Source organism: Cryptomeria japonica, chromosome 9 (genome assembly GCF_030272615.1).
Source record: "Cryptomeria japonica chromosome 9, Sugi_1.0, whole genome shotgun sequence".
Lineage (NCBI taxonomy): Eukaryota > Viridiplantae > Streptophyta > Pinopsida > Cupressales > Cupressaceae > Cryptomeria > Cryptomeria japonica.
The window spans coordinates 239,864,902-239,886,273 of record NC_081413.1 but is presented as its reverse complement, the minus strand read 5'-3'; positions in this window follow the sequence as shown (position 1 = coordinate 239,886,273).

Genomic DNA, 21,372 nt, shown 5'->3' with positions numbered 1-21,372 from the left:
AGAGGATATAGGAATGCTGGAACGCGTGGGAATGCAGACCCTGTTGTGATAAAAATGTTGCGAGGAATTGCAGTTCGGTTGCAAGTTGTTGAGAAAACCCAGAGAAGAGGCCGACATATTGAAGATGTGAGTGAAGATGAAGGAGAAGAAGCCTTGACAGAACAAGTAAAACCACCAGGGATTGATCCGGATGGAGAGGTTTTTGAGTAGGGCGAATACTAAACCACATTTTACCCCACCGAAATATGATGAAAAGTTTGATTCAGATGAAATGATGGATTGGATCTCAGAGATGGAGAAATATTTTGATTTTGAGAACACTACAGAAAAAAGAAAGGTGAAATATGCCTGTACCCGGTTTAAAGGTCATGCATCTCTTTGGTGGGAGCATTTACAGGTTGATAGACAGAGAAGAGGTAAAGAGAAGATCAAGACATGGGATCAGATGGTTGCTAAGTTGAAATCAAAATTTATGCCAGTTGACTACCAAGTGAATCTGTTCCGAAACTTGCAGAATTTGAGCCAGAAGGAATCTAGTGTGAAGGAGTACATCGAAGCATTTTACAAGTTGAATATCAGATCTGGGCATGTTGATGATAAAGTTGAACAAGTTGCAAGATATTTGAATGGATTTATACAAGATTAACTCAGTTTGATTAAATTGCAAAGTGTTGAAGAAATTTACCACTGTGCCCTAAAAGCAAAAGAGAAGCTGAACAAAAGACATGAGGAGAGGCAAAGAGGTCGAGGTGGAAGGTTTTCTGGAGGAATATTTCAAGGAGGAAGAGGATATATTGGAGGTAGAGGAACCCATATGGATTAGAACAAGGACAAGGAAGTAAACAAAGAAGGTAATTCATACCGGAAAGATGGTAGAAATTTCTATCGGAGGAGAGAACCGGATGGCTACGAGAATGAGAATTTTGGAAAAGATGACATAAGACAAGACAAGAGAGTATTTAGAGGAACTTGATGTAAGTGTGGAGGAGAAGGACATCGTGCTTTCAAATGTAAGAAGACAGAGAATACCAGAAGAACAACAGTGGTGGAAGAAAGCCCCACCGGATTAGCTAATAAAATCGAAGATGCAAAATTGTTGATGATGAGGAGAGCTTTGTGTCATACCAGAGGAGATGAAGAGCCCTTGCAGAGGAAGAATTTGTTCAAGACCCGATGAAAGGTACCGGTAAGTGTTGTAAAGTTGTTATTGATAGTGGTAGTCTGGATAATCTTGTTTCAGAAGAGATGGTGAATAAGTTGAATTTTGAAAGATTGAAACACCCCAAGCCTTATCAGATAGCATGAATTCAGGATGATCATAAGTTGTAAGTAAGTGAGAAATGTTTGGTGAAATTGAAAATTGGGAATTATCAAGATGAAGTCTTGTGTGATATTATGCCTATGGATATTTGTCACCTTTTGTTGGATAGACCTTGGCAGTTTGATGGACATGCAATAAATGATGGGAGAAAGAATACATACACTATTATGGCCAATGGGATGAAGCAAACCTTGTTGCCCTTGGAAGAGCCTTTGAAGAGTGAAGTTTGTACGAATGCTAGAATTTGTTTGGTGGATGGAATGAAATTCCTAGATGGAATGAGACATGAGAATGTGCGTTTTGCCTTAGTTCCTAAGAAGATTGAGAATCTAGAGCATGAATAAGAACAACCGGAAGAGATAAAAGAGTTGCTGATAGAGTATGAAGACATCATATCAGATAATTTGCTCGATGGATTACCACCTGTGAGAAGTATCAGTCATTGCATGGACCTGATTCCTGAAGCTAGTTTGCCTAGCAAAGTTGCACACCAGATGACATCGACAGAGAATGAAGAGTTGAATAGACAAGTGCAAGAGTTGTTGAAGAAAGATTTGATTAGAGAAAGTTGGAGTCCTTGTGCAATACCGACAATATTAGCACCTAAGACGAATGGATAATGGAGGATGTGAACTAATTCCAGAGCAATAAACAAGATCATAGTGAAATATCAATTTCCATTACCTAGGATGGATGACATAATAGACTGTTTGAGTGGAACCAAATACTTTACAAAGATAGAATTGAAGAGTGGATAACATCAGATCAGGATCAAAGAAGGAGATGAGTGGAAGACAACGTTCAAGACAAATGAAGGACTGTATGAGTGATTGGTGATGCCTTTTTGGTTAACTAATGCACGAACTACTTTCATGAGGTTGATGAATAAGGTATTGAAGAAATTTTTGGGTAAGTTATTGTATATTTGGATGACATTCTGATTTTTCAGTAAAACAAAAGAGGAGCATTTTTTGTGCATTTAAGACAAGTTTTGCAGAGTTTGAGAGAAGAAAAGTTGCTAATAAATCTTAAGAAGTGTACTTTCATGAAGGAAGAGTTAGTCTATTTAGGATTTGTGATATATGAGGATGGTTTGAAGATGGACCCTGAGAAAGTAAAAACAATTGTTGAATGGCCTACACCGGAAAGCATTGGAGAGGTAAGAACATTTCATGGATTTGCTAGGTTCTACCGTAAGTTTATCATAAATTTCAGTTCAGTTCGTAACCCTATGACTGAGACAATGAGAGGAGATAGGAAGTAATTCAAGTGGACCACCAAAGCAAACAAAAGTTTTGAACTATTGAAACAGAAAGTGACTGAGCAACCTGTGTTAGCTTTACCGGATTTCAACAAAGTATTTCAAGTGGATTGTGATGCAAGTGGAACAACAATATGAGCAGTTTTGAGTCAGGAAGGGAGAGTAGTAGCTTATTTCAGTGAGAAATTGAATGATGCTCGGAAGAGATATTCAGTGTATGATCAAGAATTTTATGCCATACTTCAAGCCTTGAAGAAGTGGAGACATCACCTGTTGCCTAAGGAGTTTGTGTTGTATACAGATCATCAAGCTTTGCAGTATTTGAAGTCATAGTAAGTTGAATATGAGACATATGAGATGGGTAGAATTTTTGCAGAGTTACGCCTTTATGTTGAAGCATAGAAGTGGGAAATCTAACAAAGTTGTTGATGCATTGAGTAGAAGAAGTAATTTGTTGATAGAGATGAGAGTGACAATATTAGGATTTGAGGAGTTGAAGACCCTGTATGATGATGACCTAGATTTTACAGAAACTTGGAGAGCATGTAGAGAACCAGTTACAGTAGATAGAAGCAAGTGGTTGGATTACTTCATTCAGGATGGGATGTTATTCAGAGGAGTTCAGTTGTGCATACCTAAGAGATCTATGAGGGAGAATCTGATAAAAGAGAAACATAGTGGAGGATTAGCCGGACACTTTAGTGTTGATAAAACAGTAGCTTTGGTGAGTGAGCATTACTTTTGGCCCCAGATTCATAAGGATGTTAGGAAATATGTTGAAAGTTGTAGAGTTTGTCAAGTTGCAAAGGGTAGTAGTCAAAATGTGGGATTGTATAAACCTTTGACAGTACGAAAGAGACCTTGGGAAGATATAAGCATGGATTTCATACTTGGATTGCGTAAAACACAGAGGGAATGATTCTATATTTGTAGTAGTGGATAGATTCTCGAAGATGGCTCATTTCATACCTTGTAAGAAGACATCAGATGTAGTGCATATAGCTAACCTATTTTTCAAGGAAGTGGTGAGATTGCATGGATTAACTAAGAGCATAGTTTCAGACACAGATACAAAGTTTGTTGGTTATTTTTGGAGAACACTTTGGAAGAAGATGAAGACAGATTTGAAGTTTAGTTCTACTTTTCACCCATAGATTGATGGACATACAAAATTAGTTAAATGGAGCTTGGGAAATTTGTTAAGGTGCTTAGTTGGAGACAAAACCGGAAGTTGGGATTTTATTCTTGTACAAGCAGAGTTTGCCTATAATAATTCAGTAAACATTAGTATCAGAAGGACACCTTTTGAGATTGTTACTGGAGCACACCCTAGAGGTATATTATAATTAAGAGATATCAACAGTAAAGACCAGAGAAGTTCAGAAGGAGAAGAATTTGCAGATCACATAAAGGACTTACATATTCAAGTTAAGCAACATTTGGAGGACATGAACAACAAGTATAAGGAGAAAACATATGAGAAGAAGAGACATAAGGAATTTGAATTTGGTGATGAAGTGATGGTGAATCCGAGAAAAGAAAGATTCTCGATTGGAACTTATAACAAGTTGCAGATGAGGAAGTTTGGACCTTGCAAGATTTTGAGAAAGTTCAATTCCGGAAATGCATATGAAGTGGAGTTACCGGATAGTCTGAGTATTTCACTTGTATTTAACATTGCAGATTTACATCAATATCATAAAATAGAATTCAGTGAGGACAGTATTGCAGACTTGGAGAAACAGTTGCCCCGGAAGGAACCAGATTAGATTGAAGATATTTTGGACTGTAGGATTGGGCGTAGTATCTAGAGCAATCAATATAAGGAGTATCCAGTAAAGTGGAAGGACAGACCGGTTGAAGATTCATCTTGGATTTCTCAGGAAAAGGTAGATCGCCTTGGTTTTCCTCTGACCCCAGCAAAGTGAGGGACTCACTTTTCAACAACCCTGGATGTCTGATGCAGGGCATCCCTGGTTCGTGGCAATCTTGCATCAACCAAAAATATTTCCTTTCTGTTTTGCTTTCTGTTTTGCAGTTTCAACATTTCATTCTGCATTTTCTGGCATTGGTTCACCAGATCTTAAGTAGTTGGATTTTGTTTGAGGACTTGATCATCTACCTTATTCCTAAACCGCGAAGCATTTGGATCATTTTCCGGGAAGTTATCGCTACCGGTTTATGAGACAACTTTTTGGTACCGGTTGCCTGGACCTATTTGCATTTGTAATCTACCAGAATCTATCGAATCCCTTCCGTAGTTTGTGGAGCCCTGAGCGTTGATTCAGATGTTCCTTGGCGTGTGGTCGACCTTCCATTTGATCCGAACTTAATCCTTTGGATTTTTTGAAATAATTTCTTTGGCGGAGGCTGACCTTGTTGTTTTTACACGTTAGGTCTTGTTCTTCGGTATTTGATCCATTTTTGGGACGATCGAATCCCCTTGGATCGTATAAATCATTGTAATTGAGCATTAGAATGGAGGTAAGTAAAGATATAGAACATAGAAGATAGATCTTAAGATTTGAGGTCCCAGTTGTGACTTGTTTTGTAATTAAGCATGTTTTAGCAGGCCAGTGAGCCAGTTTCTGTAACCCGGTTGTTACCGGTTGATTGCAAACAGTTTTCATGATATAATTAATTTAGTTTTTCATTGCCTCCATCATATCCTTGTGTTTCTGTTGTGTTTACTCTTGTTGACCAGTCCAAATTGATCTCTTTGACGTCCCTCCTAACCTGTGACTGCGTTAGAAGATTTCATAATTTTGTTTAGGCAATAAATCCCTATTTCTTTGGACATGGTTCTAGTTATTAAGGATTCATTTTATAAGACAGAGGCACATGATATTAAAGGTAGGTAAAAAAAGTTATGAGATATACCATTTCAACAATATATTAGCATTATAAAACCTATGAATTAATTGTATTGGCAAACCCCATTTCTAAAAAAAATGTCTTAAGGACCATAGATTTTAAATTGTCTTTGATATATTAATTCATTCTTATATTTCACCTTTTATGTTAAATTTCCAATTTTACCTTATATAAATTGTGTCTTTGATATATTATTTCATTCTTATTCCACCTTCTATATCATTCCTTTTTTCTTATTATGTCGTGAGGCATCTACAATGACATACAAATATCCGTAAACAAAAAAATGATTTTTAATAAATTTGACGTGAAAATGACAGGTAAATGCATACATGTTTTAGTTTCTATATAAGTATTATTTTATTACTCTGAATAAAATAGAATCATTGCCACTTGTCTGTAAGTATACGAAACTATTACATCTTTAATGAGAGTGAAAGAATGCAACATTATTCAGGTCCATGTCCTCGTTCACAACTAATAAGCATGCAAAACAATTATGTGATATCTCTCGGCATTATTTTACATATGTTTTTTTAGAATATAGGTATACTAGTATAAATGATTTTTTCAATATACTTATTTTTCTTATTTTGTCGTCTATATTAAGTTCTTTTTATCTTAGGCACTGTTGAACGTCGTATTACAAAATCTATATCCAATAACTTAACTAACGTATGAACCACATAATTTTTTTAATGGCTTCCTTGCTCTTTCTTGAAACCCTACAATTGTCATTTGTTGTTGCTAATGGTTTGTGCATTGCTTGTTCCTCATCTACTAATGTTGATGGTTTATCATCATCTCTATGCATTGTTGGTTCATCGTTGACACTTGCTAATGATGTTGTCAGTTCGTCGTTGGCTTCATCATCTACTAATGGTTTGTTGCAAGGTGTTGTTGGTTCACCATCAAAGATTGTTGTTGGGTCGTCGTGAGCTGGTTTTCTGTTGTCTGATTTTCCACCTTAAGTGTATGGTTCTCAGCATGTGGATGCTAGGACTTCTTCCCTAGTAGCTATTTCTTTTGTTAAGGTAGTTGGTTCTTTTAGTGGTAACCCTTGTCCAACTCATTCCTCTCATAGGGTACGCCTTTGCATTGTTCTTGCTTTACCCCTCTTGGTATTTGTGGTGAGGGGTTGGTCGTTAATGAAGGCTACTTTTCTAATATTTGTATGGATTCTATCTTTTAGTAGTGTTCTGTATGCGAGTTTCAAAGCCCAAATAAAATCCATTTGTTCTAGATTTTGGGTCCCTTTGAAACATGTTTTACCTTTAATCAAAAACTTAAGTAACTTTAAAAAAAAACTTAAGTATTGTATTAACCATCTAGAACATAGTTTAAGATCAACGAATTTTGTGATGATCATGGACCACTAGATATATGAATTTTTATGAAAAAATATGAAAGGGTTTCTCAAGTAAAAAGTTTAAAAGAGGAATAGGAATATTAAAGTACCATAAACTTTTATTCATTCCCTATGTATCATGGATTTACTTGGTGTTTGGTTAAGTGTGGTTAATTCTTTAAGTACCATTTCTTTGTTTGTAGCTTAAAGTTTTTGAAGATTTAATAATTATGTTTAGTTGGTAAATCTCAATTTATTTGGACATACTTTAATTCAATAAGGTATGATAAGCAAGTTACGAGATATACTAATACAAAAATATTGGAAATTTGAGTTATGTTGTAATTTATGTCAAACTTGGTTGTCCGGATGGAGTCTATTTTGGATATGATCTTGTACTATTGCTGGTTTTTCTATCTGATGTTGTTGTTGAGTTTGATGCATGTCTCTTTGCCTGATGTTTGTACTAAATTTATGTTGATTAAATATCTCTAGAAAGTTCTAGTTGTGCAAAGTTTAATATGTAGGAAATAGTACTTAATGCCCCAGTGGTATAATTATTTACATTCCTTTAGATGGTGAAGATTATGTTTTATGTTTCTTGATATATTGTATGTGTTTTGTGGATGTTACATCATCTGTTTTTTTGGTTTGCAGATGGTAGAAGTTTGTTGTTTCTATTTTTTGACACTAAGGGCATCTGTCAAACTAGTCCAAAAAATGCTTGGTAGCCTTTGGATATGTAGAATCTTGTGTTGTGGTTTGGTGGACATGCTTATTTGGTTTGTGCAGTATTTCAATTTAATTATCTAGTAGTGTTTTTGTCCTACAAGTGAGTTATGTTGATCTATGCTTGGTATATGCAACTATGATATGTTTTTCAGTGTGTCGATTGGATTATATTGACTAGATCATACTTTTTGGTCTAGATATTCATTAGAGGGTGAGTTAGAACATTGTTATGGGTCTCACATAGTGTGTGGAGATCCACATTCGGTAATTTGCATTGGAAGGTGTCTTTTGGTCGACTAGTTGTTGAGTTTTATTACAATTTATCTACAAGTTATGTTTGGTGGTGATTTTTGAGGATGCATTAGCATGTGTTGTTTGTTGGATTCAACTTGAAAGAATGTATTGTGATGGATCTGGGTCTCCTCTTTCTCCTAGAGGGCCGCTTTGGGTATTCTTGGTTCAGGTGGCTAATTTTGTGCAATATTGTTTACCCTATCTGTGGTCTATCCTCAATTAGGTTTTTGATGACCTAACTTGTATTTAAGAAGTGTGGATGTATGAGTTGTGTATTACATAGAGCGTGAATTGATATTTGTGAAGAGCGTTGATAGTGATATATTCAATGTGACAATGTTCTGACATAGTGGTGGATGTCAGAAGTATTTTCCGTGATATTAGTTGATGGTATGATGAATCAATGAGGATCCAGACAGTTAATGAGAGGGTGTGAATCAGTAGATGGAAACTGACTAAAATTTCACCAAACTTAAAAAACAACCTCTCAAGCCAATCTCAAAACTAATTGGTTCAAACACTGAACTACAATTTCAAAATCATTGTCAAGTATACCAGTTGACTGTCATAATAGAATAACAGTATAATAGCTCTGAAACTCTCAAAACCTTTTAACAAAAACATTCAAATACTTTACTAACAATAGTAAAAGCACATTTCAGATTATTGTTGGTCATCTTATCAAATCTAAGTGGATTTAGCAGTTAAGCAAATTAACCATAGCAAACATAACCAAAAAAAAATTCACCACTTGACACAATGATTTTGACATGGAAACCCAAATGGGAAAAACCATGGTGGGGATGAATGCCCACAAGTATTCTGAACTCTTTTGAAGTTCGCTCTGTTAGGGGTCAAGCGTATTAAAGCTTTACAAAATTCTTGTTAGGAATAGATTCTGTTAGGGACCACCTGGTTAAGGAATTGACTATAATGCCCTATTAGAAGCAATACCCTGTTAGGAGTAACCTTGGTAGAGGATTTGAAATTCAAGCTAATGGATCACTTGGCTAGAGGATTTAGATAGCACTAAGCCTGTAGAGCTTACCCAGTTAAGGGATTTAATCGTTGTAATTGTTAGAGAACAACAAGGGTTTGCTGATCTGGTGAATAGCACTACTCTGCTTGATCAGATCCTTTTCATGCTCCTATCTTCCTTCACACATATTGCAAATACACCTTCTAGTTCGGCAACCAATCACATTTATACTTAACCAACATTGCCAACACTACAACAAAACAACTCATCCACCTTATAAGCAAAACAATAGGTCGGTAACACATTACAAACCTAGGATCTCATAGAGATTACACACAAATCGGTTCAAGTATGGCTGTTGGATTACATAGCAATCATTGCACATTGTTCAAGACAATCTCGATCGCTCCTTGATCACCGCTTCATCGATCCATGTAACTCATCATGCGGTTTCCACTTCATAAAATGTACTGGCTCATTCCCAAGTTTCTTTACACACCAAAAAGCATTTGAAACTCTTCACATACAACATGCATATGTGGCATAATCATTATCGTTCATCATTTGATCATAAACCAATACAACCGATTTACCAAGGTCCATCGGTTAGGGTTTAGCACATCAATAGTTAGAGTTACTGATTGATGTCACTGCTTCTCAAGTAATACCTGTTTCCTTCACTAGCTCACTTATTGGTTGCAAAACAACATCATAACAACATCATTACCGGTTATAATTGACATCAAGGACAACATAATAGTTTATCAATGCAATCTTCATGCAAATGCCAACATTAGTTGCTTGCCATAGAGATTCGAGGATAATTTCATGATCATGGGATGCTTCTCGTATCAGTTCTACTATTCCTTTTGTTAAAAGTCAGTGGGACTTTTGGTAACTCTTTGTATCTTGCCTTGAAGCAATGTGCCTCAATTGTGCAAGTCCATGTATCTTGCCCTAAGCTAGTGCGCCTTAGTCTTGCAAGTCCATCAGGTGCATGATTCTCCTTGATAGTGATCCTAAAACATTGCAATCAATTTTATTTATATTATGAGCATGATTCTCATTGTTGTTTTTTCCTATTGGGTTTTCCACGTAAATCTGGTGTTCATGTTTTTATGGTTGATGGTTTTTAATATTAGTATAGAATGGTTAAATATTGTTTATAATTTGATTGATCAGTTTAAGAAGATCTGGACTAATTTACCCCTCCCCTAGTCTTGCCCTAGGTTCAACAATTGGTATCAGAGAAAGGTTTCTCTTACAAGAGCTTAACCACTTGAGGTAGAACTAGAATGGTGCAAGAACTTCATTTCAAAGCATTGATGTTTGATGGCACAAATTTTTCTTATTGGAAGGAGGAAGGAATGTTATTTGGAAACTTTGTCGAGTGGAATCTAGTAAATTGTCAAGTCTATCTATATGCCTTCATCGAATGGACCTCAAACTCCAAATGAACTAAAAAATTATAAGAATAATGCGAAGAATATAACTGTAACTATTAGTTTCTTAAGTGATGTAGTATTTTACAAGGTTGGTGGATTAAAAGAAGCCAAAGAAATAAGAAACAATTTAAGTCAATCATATGAAGGATACCCTAAGACAAAGAAGGCTAAGTTAATGAATCTGAAACATAAATATGAATGTCTAAAGATGGTTGATGATGAACAAGTTGAAAATTACATACACAAGGTAAATGAGATTATGAATGCTATTAGAAATGTTGGTGGAAAGATAGAAGAAGGTGATGTTGTGAGAAAGATCTTACTAACTTTGCCTAAACCCTACAAGCCAAAGAAGTGTCCTATTGAAGAATGTCATAATTTAGATAAGTATACAATTGATCAAGTCCTTAGTGTTAGAATTACATTATGTGTTGTCATTGATGTCAAATCCTTTGGTCCGGATTAGGTCCGAATGTGGTATGATGAGAAGAAATGTTTGTTGTGTGTATTGGAGGTTTCCCAGTTTTACTGGATGAGTTTGGTAACTCAACAGATATTACTCAGTATAATCTTTGGGTCCAGATTTCTCTAGAGCTCGAGGACCGGATCTTGAAGTGGTTTCATATAGCGTGCAAATGCATTTTGGGTGCGGCTTTGGTGATGTATGTAGCGTGTTGATATGTTTGATGAGGAACGATGTAATATGGTCTACTTCTCATTCCTTCTTACCATTAGAATGTTTAGTGGAGACTTATTTTAGATCTCTGTCTTAGTTGATATTGAGAATTATGATTTAGTAAATGTAGGAGTATGGTTTTATGAGATCAGACATGGCTTTTTGTGTTGAAGACATGCGAGATTAAAAGAATCCAGTAGTTGTGTGAGTATAGTGTTGTGGATTGTTACCAACAATGTAGACTATAATTTTATGGTGGATTTTTTTTATCTTTCTTTCTTCTTCGGCAGTGAGCCTTTCAAGGCAGTGAGCCCACCAACAATGAGCACATCAATAGTGAACCTTTCATGGCAATGAGCCCACCCGTAGTGAGCACCTTGGCAGTGAGCCATCCTTTGTAAAAAATCACCTTAACTGGTGTCACCTTAACCAGTGTTTATATATTGAGAATTAGCATTCTCCGTGGTGTTTCCCTTGGGTTTTCCACGTAAATTATGGTGTTTGTTGTCTCTGATCTATTTCGTGTATGTGCTTTAATGTTTTGTTAATTTTATTAATTATTTTGGATCTGTGGATTAAGGTTAAAATAATATTTTATTGTCAACTGATTCACCCCCCCCCCCCCCCCCCTCTTAGTTGCCTGGATATTCAACAATTGGTATCAGAGCTTTGGTTCCTTGATATGGAGCTTAACCATTTGAGGTAGATCATGATCCAATGGCATACATGTTATCCATTCCTATATTTGAAGGATCTGATTATAGCTTTTGGAAAGTGAAGATGAGAGGTTATTTGGTTTCTCTGGGTTACAACACTTGAAAGGTTGTGGAGACTAAGTATGTTCTACGAACAAATGGTTTGAACACTCCGGATGAGATTCAAGATTATGAAGAAAATGAAAGAGCAAGGTACGCTATCTTCAGTGCATTATCAAAAATAGAATTGAATAAGGTTATCTCTTTGAATACTTATCAAGAGAGTATTTCTGGATTCGATTGTGTGAAAGATTTTAGCATCAACGTTTCGGATCACACTCTGTGATCCATCATCTGGATGAAGAGAGTCCAAGCTAAAAGACATCTATTAATGGAATGAGAGTTAAGATGACAAAGAGGTTAACAACTAAGAGAAGATACAAAAACTTAAGGATGGAAGAAGGAGAAGACATTGTAAGCTATTTTGAGAAGGTTTATTATGCAATGAATGAAATCAGAGAACTCAGAGACACCTTGAATGATGGAGATGTAATTGACAAAATCCTCACGACATTATCGGTAAGCTACTGTGATAAGATCTCAGTGATTGAAGAAACTTATGATCCAAAGAAGTCACCAGAGAACAACTCTTTGGTACCCTGACTACATTTGAAGTAAGAAAGTTTGGAAAGGACAAAGACAAGTTAGAGACCGCATTCAAGGCATCTGAAGACAGTCTAGATGATGAGGAAAGCCTAGATGAGGTGGAAGTGAACTTTGTGAGAAAATTGAAGAAAGGCTCTAGAAAAAACAAATGTATGTTACCCTTTAAATGTTTTAGATGTGGAAAAATTGGTCATATTGCAACTAGATGTCTGGAAAAGGGAACTAGAAAGAAATTTAGGGAAAACAAGGGAAAATTCAATAAGAAGGCATATTATGTTAAGGATGATGTTGGCATCTCAGATGATGAATCAGACTATGAGGATGGCGATTGCTTGTTTCTGGTAGAAAAGGATGTTCCTAAGTTTGATATCTCTAAGATTCTTTCTAATGCATTTCATGCTAGAAGAGATAAGAGTGAATGGTTGGTTGACAGTGAATGTTCAAATCATATGATCGATGATAAAAGTAAATTCAGAAAACTTGAAAGATATGATGGAGGTTCAGTTAGGGTTGGAGATGACCAAACAACACAAATTGTTGGTATTGGTTCAATTACTTTTGATGGAAAACATAACATTGACAATGTTTATTATGTGAAGGGTTTGCATCATAATCTCTTTAGTGTTGGACAAATGTGGGAAAATGGGTACAATGTTGTTTTTCAGGACAATGGATGTGAAATCCGAAAGGATTCTAGAATTGTCATTGTAGCTGGAAGAAGGACAAATGGAAATGTGTACTAATTGGAAGGAGCTACAAAACATTGCTTGATATCACAACTTGATGACAACTAGCTATGATACCGGAGGATGTGTCATATCAATTAAGACAACTTGGTACAGATTAGTTCAAGGAGTGCAGTAAGAGATTTGCTCTGATTGACTAAGTCAAAGAACAACATCTACAAGGAATGTCAAGTAGGAAAGTAGATTAGAAGCACATTCAGAGGAAAGGAGTACTCGTTCACTAAATTACTAGATTTGGTTCACACAGATCTTTGTGGTTAGACCCAGATAAAGATCTTGCAAGGTGAGAGGTATTTCATGTTACTGATTGATGATAATTCTAGAACGACTTGGGTTGCATTGTTAAGAGATAAATTTGAAGCATTAGAAAATTTCAAGATTTTCAAGGCAAAAATTGAAAATGAGCTTGACAGGGAAATCAAGTGTTTAAGGTTTGATAGAGGATGATAATTCATCTCGGATGAGTTCAATGACTTCTTTGAGAAACATGGTATCAAAAGATAGTTATTGAAGCAGTCATCGGTGAGGAGGGACCTCAAAGAGATCAATCTGGATCGATCAGCAAGAGTAAACACAACAGAAACACACATATATGATGGAGGCAATGCAAAACAGATTGATTAATTGCATGAAATTTGATTACACCCAACTGGTAACAGCTAGGTTACAACATACCAGCACACAAGCCTGGTAGAATAGGTCATAACCGAGACCTTGAATCGAAAGATCTATCTTCTAGGCACAGTCTAACTATCTGATACTCTGATTGATTCTGATTGATTACATTCTAAAGCATGATTACAAATATATATATATCAATCCAAAGGATCTAGTCATCCCAAAAAGGATCAAAACCTAAAGAACAAGACCTAACGTGCAAAATAAACAAGGTCAGCCTCCGCCAAGAGATTCCTTCGAAAATCCAAAGGATGTGTTGTAGATCATGGGAAAAGGTCAGCCACATGCCAAGGAACATCAAAATCAATGCCCAAGGCTCCCCAAGCTTTAGAATGGATTTTGATAGATCACCAGAATAGATCTCAGGCAATCAATAACAAAGGAACAACCAGTAACAAGAAACTATCATGGAAACCGGTAGTGATATCTTGTTGGAAAGTGATCCAAATGCAATGCGGTCTGAAAGAAAGAAATATGATCATGATTTCAAGTACAATCCAACTCCACGGGATCCGGTGAGCAAAAACCAGGACACACAAAAAGGAAAACTGAAACTGCAAACATAAAACAAAACAGAAAGGAAAAATGTTTTTGGTTGATGCACGATTGCTGCGAATTGTGGATGCTCCTGCATCAGACATCTGGGGTTAATGAAAAAGTTAGCCTCTCACTTTGCTGGGGTTAGAGGGAAACCAAGGCGATCTACCTCTGATAACTCAATGATGAACAGTGAGTACCAAACCGGTACTGAGGGGGGTGAATTGGTACAGGTACAAAAACGTTTCCTGAACCGATTTGACTACAAACAGTGAACTTGACTGGTAATCACTAACACCGGTCTAAACCAGATTACTATCGGTTTCAAACCCAATGAGACTGTGAAAGACAGACTATTTGAACATGTAAAATATTTAAACTATGATAATGAAATAGTTAAATTAAATTATTTTAAGAATGTAAACTATAGAAATGTTAGAAAAAACAATGAATTTACGCAGAACACATGAATTTACATGGGGAAAACCATTACTGGTAAAAAACCCCACAAATATAGCATCTATATTATAAGAACACAACCTGGGGAGACTTCTCTTCAAACTTCCAAGGCCTCTCTAATAATTTACATAAATTGAATAATATTTCACTCTACCAAAATGGTGATGATTCCTCCCTTAAATATAGGGAGAAAGGTTGGTAAAATACCCGAAAGGGTAGTTACCATACCTTTTCAATAACTATCTTGTTCACAATTAATAAATAAATAACTTTTAATAGTTCTTTAATTTATTAATTATTCACAAGAAATGTTGAATGCTTTTCAAGCATTATGATAAAACATTCTATATTATCAAGGTTTGACCCCTAATAATATTATGTTCTAACACTCCCCCTTAATATTAATAGGGGACAAATCCTATCAATTTCTTTAAAAGAAAAACATGAAGTGCCCCAATGATGCAAGTTTTCTTGACAAGGATAAATAGGGACACAAATATATGCCAAAATAAAAATGATGCATTCCAAACTACATGAAGGTCATTTTGTCATAATTTATAATCCCAGTGTTCTTAATAGATGCTATCTTAAAAGGTCTTGTAAGATTTTTGTTGGAGTCCCAGGCCTCCTCAAATCAGCCTCTCCCCAAGTTAATAGTGCCTATAAGACTTAGTACAATATGCCCGTAGGTCTTAATACAAGTGGAAGATTTACAGAGAGAAGATTTTACAAGTTGCCCATAGGACTTATGCATATTACATATAGGATCTATCCATTAGGAGGTGACATTGCCATGTACACTCCCCCTCAATGGAAGCTCCTTGAGGCCAAGCATTGATCTAAATTTGGAGAATTTTGCATTGCATAATGGCTTTGTAAATATGTCTGCAACTTGATCTTCAGTTTGGCAATATTGAAGAGAAATATCTCCATTTAATACTTTCTCACGTATGAAGTGAGCTTGAATTTCAATATGTTTAGATCTTTGATGATAAACATGATTCTTAGCAAGTGCAATACAACTTTGATTATCACATAAGAGTGTGGTGCTAGAACTGGATTCCATTTTAATTTCTCTTAGAAGTTGGTTTAACCAAATAGCTTCTTTAGCTGCTTCAGAGGCACTTCGATATTCAGCTTCTATAGATGATAGTGCTACAGTTGATTGTTTTTTAGAACTCCATGTGATTGCACCTATTCCAAGTTTAAACACATATCCAGAAGTGGACTTTCGATCTATGGAATCCCCTGCAAAATCAGAATCACAATATCCATATATATGTGCATTTTTAGTATGAGAATAATAAAGACCAAAGTTAATGGTTCCTTTGATATATCTTAAAATACGATTTGCCATTTTCCAATGTTGAACATAAGGTTCTTCCATAAATCGAGATGCAACACCAACTGCATAGGAAATATCAGGGCAAGAGATAGTTAAATAAATTAGGCTCCCAATTAATTGTCGATAAAGGGTGGAGTAAAACTTTTCACAAGGAGGATGAGCTTCAAGTTTGATACCAGTTTTAATAGGGGTAATAGATGGTTTGCAATCAAACATATTAAACTTTGAAATTAAGTTCTGGGCATATTTTGCTTGAGATATAATGTTCAAATGATGGTCTTGAAAAATGGACATTCCTAAAAAATGATGAAGGACTCCTAAATCAGTCATTTCAAAGGTAAGACTTAGTTTTTGTTTATATTTTAGTATTAATGGTGAGAGACTACTTGTAATGAGTAAGTCATCTACATATACTACAATAATAACTATATGATCATTTTCAAATTTAAAAAATAAATCATTGTCAGGTTTACAACTAGAGAAACCTAAGTTTTGAAAGAAGTTTCTTAATTTAGAATACCATGCTCGAGGAGCTTGTTTGAGTCCATAAAGAGATTTTTTTGAGTTTACATACATAGCTCTCTTTATTTTTTTGTACAAATCCTTGAGGTTGATGCATATATATTTCTTCTTGTAAATCTCCATTTAAGAATGCATTTTTAACATCCATTTGGTGAATTTCCCATCCATTTTGAGTAGCTAGTGCAATAAGTAAACGAATAGTCCCCATTTTGGCTACTGGTGCAAATGTTTCATCATAATCTATGCCACGTCGTTGAGAAAAACCTTTAGCCACTAATCTTGCTTTATATCTATCAATATTTCCTTGAGGATCATATTTTATTTTATAAATCCAATGACAATTAATAATATTATGATTATGGGGTAGTGGAACAAGTTCCCATGTTTTATTTTTAATGAGAGCATCATATTCTATCTGCATGGCATTTTTCCAATTTTGATTTTCATTGGCTTCTTCAAATTTTGGGAGTTCAATTTCATATAGTGTCATTAACGCAAAATATTTTAGGAATAGAAGGGTCTACATTTGAATCTTGGATTAAGGATTGAACCCACTTAGGTTTTTTAGAAGGTTGTACAAGATTATCATTAAAGGTTGATTGATTATTTTCTTCATAATATGATTTTTCAACAATATTGTTAATTGAGCTAAGTAAGAGGGATTCTAAGATGTGAACATTTCGACTTAGAATAATATCTGTTTTTGAGGGATCATAAAGTCTAACTCCTTTTGTGTTTATCCCATACCCAACAAATATACATTGAGTAGATGTGGAGTCAAGTTTTTGTCTCTTTTGTTTAGGGATGTGAACATATGCAGGTCTTCCAAAATTTTTTAGATGAGAAATATTAGGTTTTTCATTTGACCATTTTTCTAAGGGAATTGAAAGATGTAAAGATTTTGTAGGAACTCTATTTAAAATATATATAGCTGTATTCATAGCTTCAGCCCAAAGAAATTTTGGTGTATTGGAAGAGTATATCATAGATCTTACCATTTCTAAGATGGTTCGATTTTTTCTTTCAGCAACCCCATTTTGTTGGGGAGAATAAGGACATGTTAATTGTCTTTGTATCCCACATATTGCACAAAAATTGTCAAAGTCTCTATTAATGTATTCTGATCCATTATCTGTTCTAAGAATTTTAATTTTGTAATTAGATTGATTTTCAACTAGAGTTTTAAATTCTTTAAATTTAGAGAGAACTCCATCTTTATTTTTAAGGTAATATCCCCAAATCATCCTAGAATAATCATCGATAAATGTAAGGGCATAGAGGGATCCCTTAAGAGAATGAGCTTGAAATGGCCCCATTAGATCACTATGAAGTAATTCTAGGGTTTCATATTGCTTTCGATTATGATTCTTGTTAAAGGGTTGTATATGTTGTTTACCTAAGAGGCAACCTTTACAAGCTTCTAATTTATTTTCAATTTTTGGTAATCCAATTACAAGGTTATGACGAGACATTTCATTTAAGCTCCTAATATTAAGATGTCCTAATCTTTCATGCCATAATTGTGTTTCATTTTTTATTTGTGTAGATAAGCAATTTTCTTTTGAAGTATTATTAAAAATAAAAAGTCCATCTTTTTGAATGCCTCCTGCAACAATGGTTTTATTTTGATCTTTAATGTACCATTTATCTTTTGTAATAGAAATTTTAAAATTATCTTGGGTAAGTTGAGAACAAGATAGCAAATTTTTTCTTAAATTTGGAACAAATAATGCATGTCCAATGGTATCATTAAAAATTTTAAATTTACCCATTCCTTCAGCTTTAATTATTGAATTATCTCCTAAATAAATATTTTCATTACAAGGGTCTACATTGAATAAAACATCATACACGTATGTCATATGTCTAGATGCTCCACTATCAAGAATCCATTCATCATTAGTTGATGCAGATAAGGCAATATAAAGTGCAATATTCCCATTTTGATTTTTGATTTGTGTTAGGTTTATAATTTTGATTTTTATGAGATCTATTTCTATTATGAAATCTACTTTTATTTTGATTGTTATGATATCTATTTCTATTTTTATTTAAAAAACAAAAACTTTCAGAGTGGCCTGGTTTACCACAATGAAAACACTTTAATTGGTTGGTTTTGCTAATTATCTGAGAATTTTTAGAATGGTGAAATGATTTGGAGATATTATCTTTATTTTTATTACGATGTGTATATGATTTTTTTCTTGACATAAAAGAGCTTCCAAAGCTTTCTCTTTAGAATCAAATTTTAACATTACTTGTTCTTCTTGAATAAGAAGAGAAGATAGCGTTGATAAATCAGGAAGATCATCTTCATTTTGATACTTAGAGTTTAAAATGAAAATAAAATTTCTAAATCTTTCATGGATGTTGATTTGTATTATAAAGTACAAAAGTTTATCTTTTATTAGATAACATTTGCATCCATCCAATTGAGATTTAATATTTTTTATCTTGGCAAGATAGTTAATTACTTTTTCATCCCCTTTCATGGGAGTTGTAAATAATTCTAAAATTAATTTAATTATTTTTGAAAGCCTCGATCCTTCATGCATGGATTCTAATAATTTTCAAGCTTCAAAAGGTGATTCTATGTGCCCAATGTGTAATAAAAAATCATCTCCTACACTTAATAAAATTGACAATGCTTCTTGTGATCTATTATTAAAGGAACTTACAAGATCAGGGTTAATATTTCTACCTGTAGGTTGTTTTTTCTTATTGTCCACAATGTCCCATAACTTCCTGGCCATGAATTCTGCCTTTATTCGAATCTTCCATATAGAATAATTATCTCCACACAACATGTGAGCTTTATCAATTGTGAAGATATGTGAGCCCATTGGAATAATTTATAATAAAATAACCTGGGGGAAGTTTTGATAAAAAATATATTAGTGCCTTATTTAAAAAAATCACCCCTTCTTTCTTTCTGTAATAATTGTCAGATATTAGAAATATTTATGAGATAAATGAATAAAGTAGATATGAAAATAATTTTTTTTAAAGCATTTTCATATTATATATGTAATTTTAACCTTTTTAATAAGAGAATAAATTTCTCTAAGTAAAAGGAAGGTTTTTAACTTCATGGTGAATAAAGAATAAGCAAAATAAAAAATTTAATTTTGTAAAACAAATTTAACTTTATAGTGAAAATCTAAAGTAAAGGAGATGAAAAATTATATTTAATGAGTAAATCATATTCTATGATTGTGTTATTTATGATTTCCAAACTATTAACTTCTATAGTTTTAATAGCCTTACAAAATAGTTTGAATCTTATTTTTTGGTTATATATTTATTTTTAATTTTTTTATTTAAGTCACATAAAAAGAATTCTAAAATAAATAAATAGAAAGAATTAAAAGGTTGATTAAATTTTAATAGTAATTATCATATCTTTTCCTGCAACAATTATCAAATGTTAAATTCTCCTTTATATCTTTTTCCTGTAATAATCATCAATGTTAAATTATCATTTATATCTTTTCTTGCACAATGATCAAATATTAGATTATTCTTTTTAAAAAAAATTATCACAGTTTAAATTGGCTCTAATACCATGTTTGAACATGTAAAATATTTAAACTATGATAATGAAATAGTTAAATTAAATTATTCTAAGAATGTAAACTATAGAAATGTTAGAAAAAACAATGAATTTACGCAGAACACATGAATTTACATGGGGAAAACCATTACTGGTAAAAAAACCCCACAAATATAGCATCTATATTATAAGAACACAACTTGGGGAGACTTCTCTTCAAACTTCCAAGGCCTCTCTAATAATTTATATAAATTGAATAATATTTCACTATACCAAAATGGTGAGGAATCCTCCCCTAAATATAGGGAGAAAGGTTGGTAAAATACCCGAAAGGGTAGTTACCATACCTTTTCAATAACAATCTTGTTCACAATTAATAAATAAATAACTTTTAATAGTTCTTTAATTTATTAATTATTCACAAGAAATGTTGAATGCTTTTCAAGCATTATGATAAAACATTATATATTATCAAGGTTTGACCCCTAATAATATTATGTTCTAACATAAACCAACAACTCTTAGCTTTCCATACAACCTACTCCCTCATTTCCACTTTATCCGTATGCATAAGCAGATAATCTATCATCAAAAATACAATAACTTACTAGATCAACATGATTCACCACTTAACATAACAAAGCATGACATGAAAAAGTCATCACACATGACACACATATTTTTCACGTAGAAAACCAATTGGGAAAAACCACGGTGGGGATAAATACCCACAAGCTATTCTTGAACTCTTTAGAAGTCCGCTCTATTAGGAGCCTAGTCTAGTTAAAGACTGTTACAACAGGTTTTGTTAGGAATCGATCATGTTAGGGACCACCCGGTTAAGGGATGGCTAGAATACCCAGTTAAGGGTTAAACCCTGTTAAAGGTTACCTCGTTAGAGGATTTTAAGAACTCAATGGCTTTGAGTCACCCTGTTAAAGGATTTTCAGCAAGCTAGTTAAAGCTACCCTGTTAAGGGATTTTCCAACTGTTGAAGTGGTTAGAGATCAAGAGGTATTACAATGATCTGGTAATAGCACTCAATGCCAATGCAGATTCACTTTAGTTTTTTCCTTCTGTACACACACTATGCAGGTATCAATTCTCTTATCTGGTTTGGCAAGAATCATGTATCTCTGCACTTAGATACACACACAACATTTGCCAACAACCTCAACATGAAACACAACATCGACCTTATAGGAAACAGATAGGTCAGTAGCATAAACCCTAAACCCTAA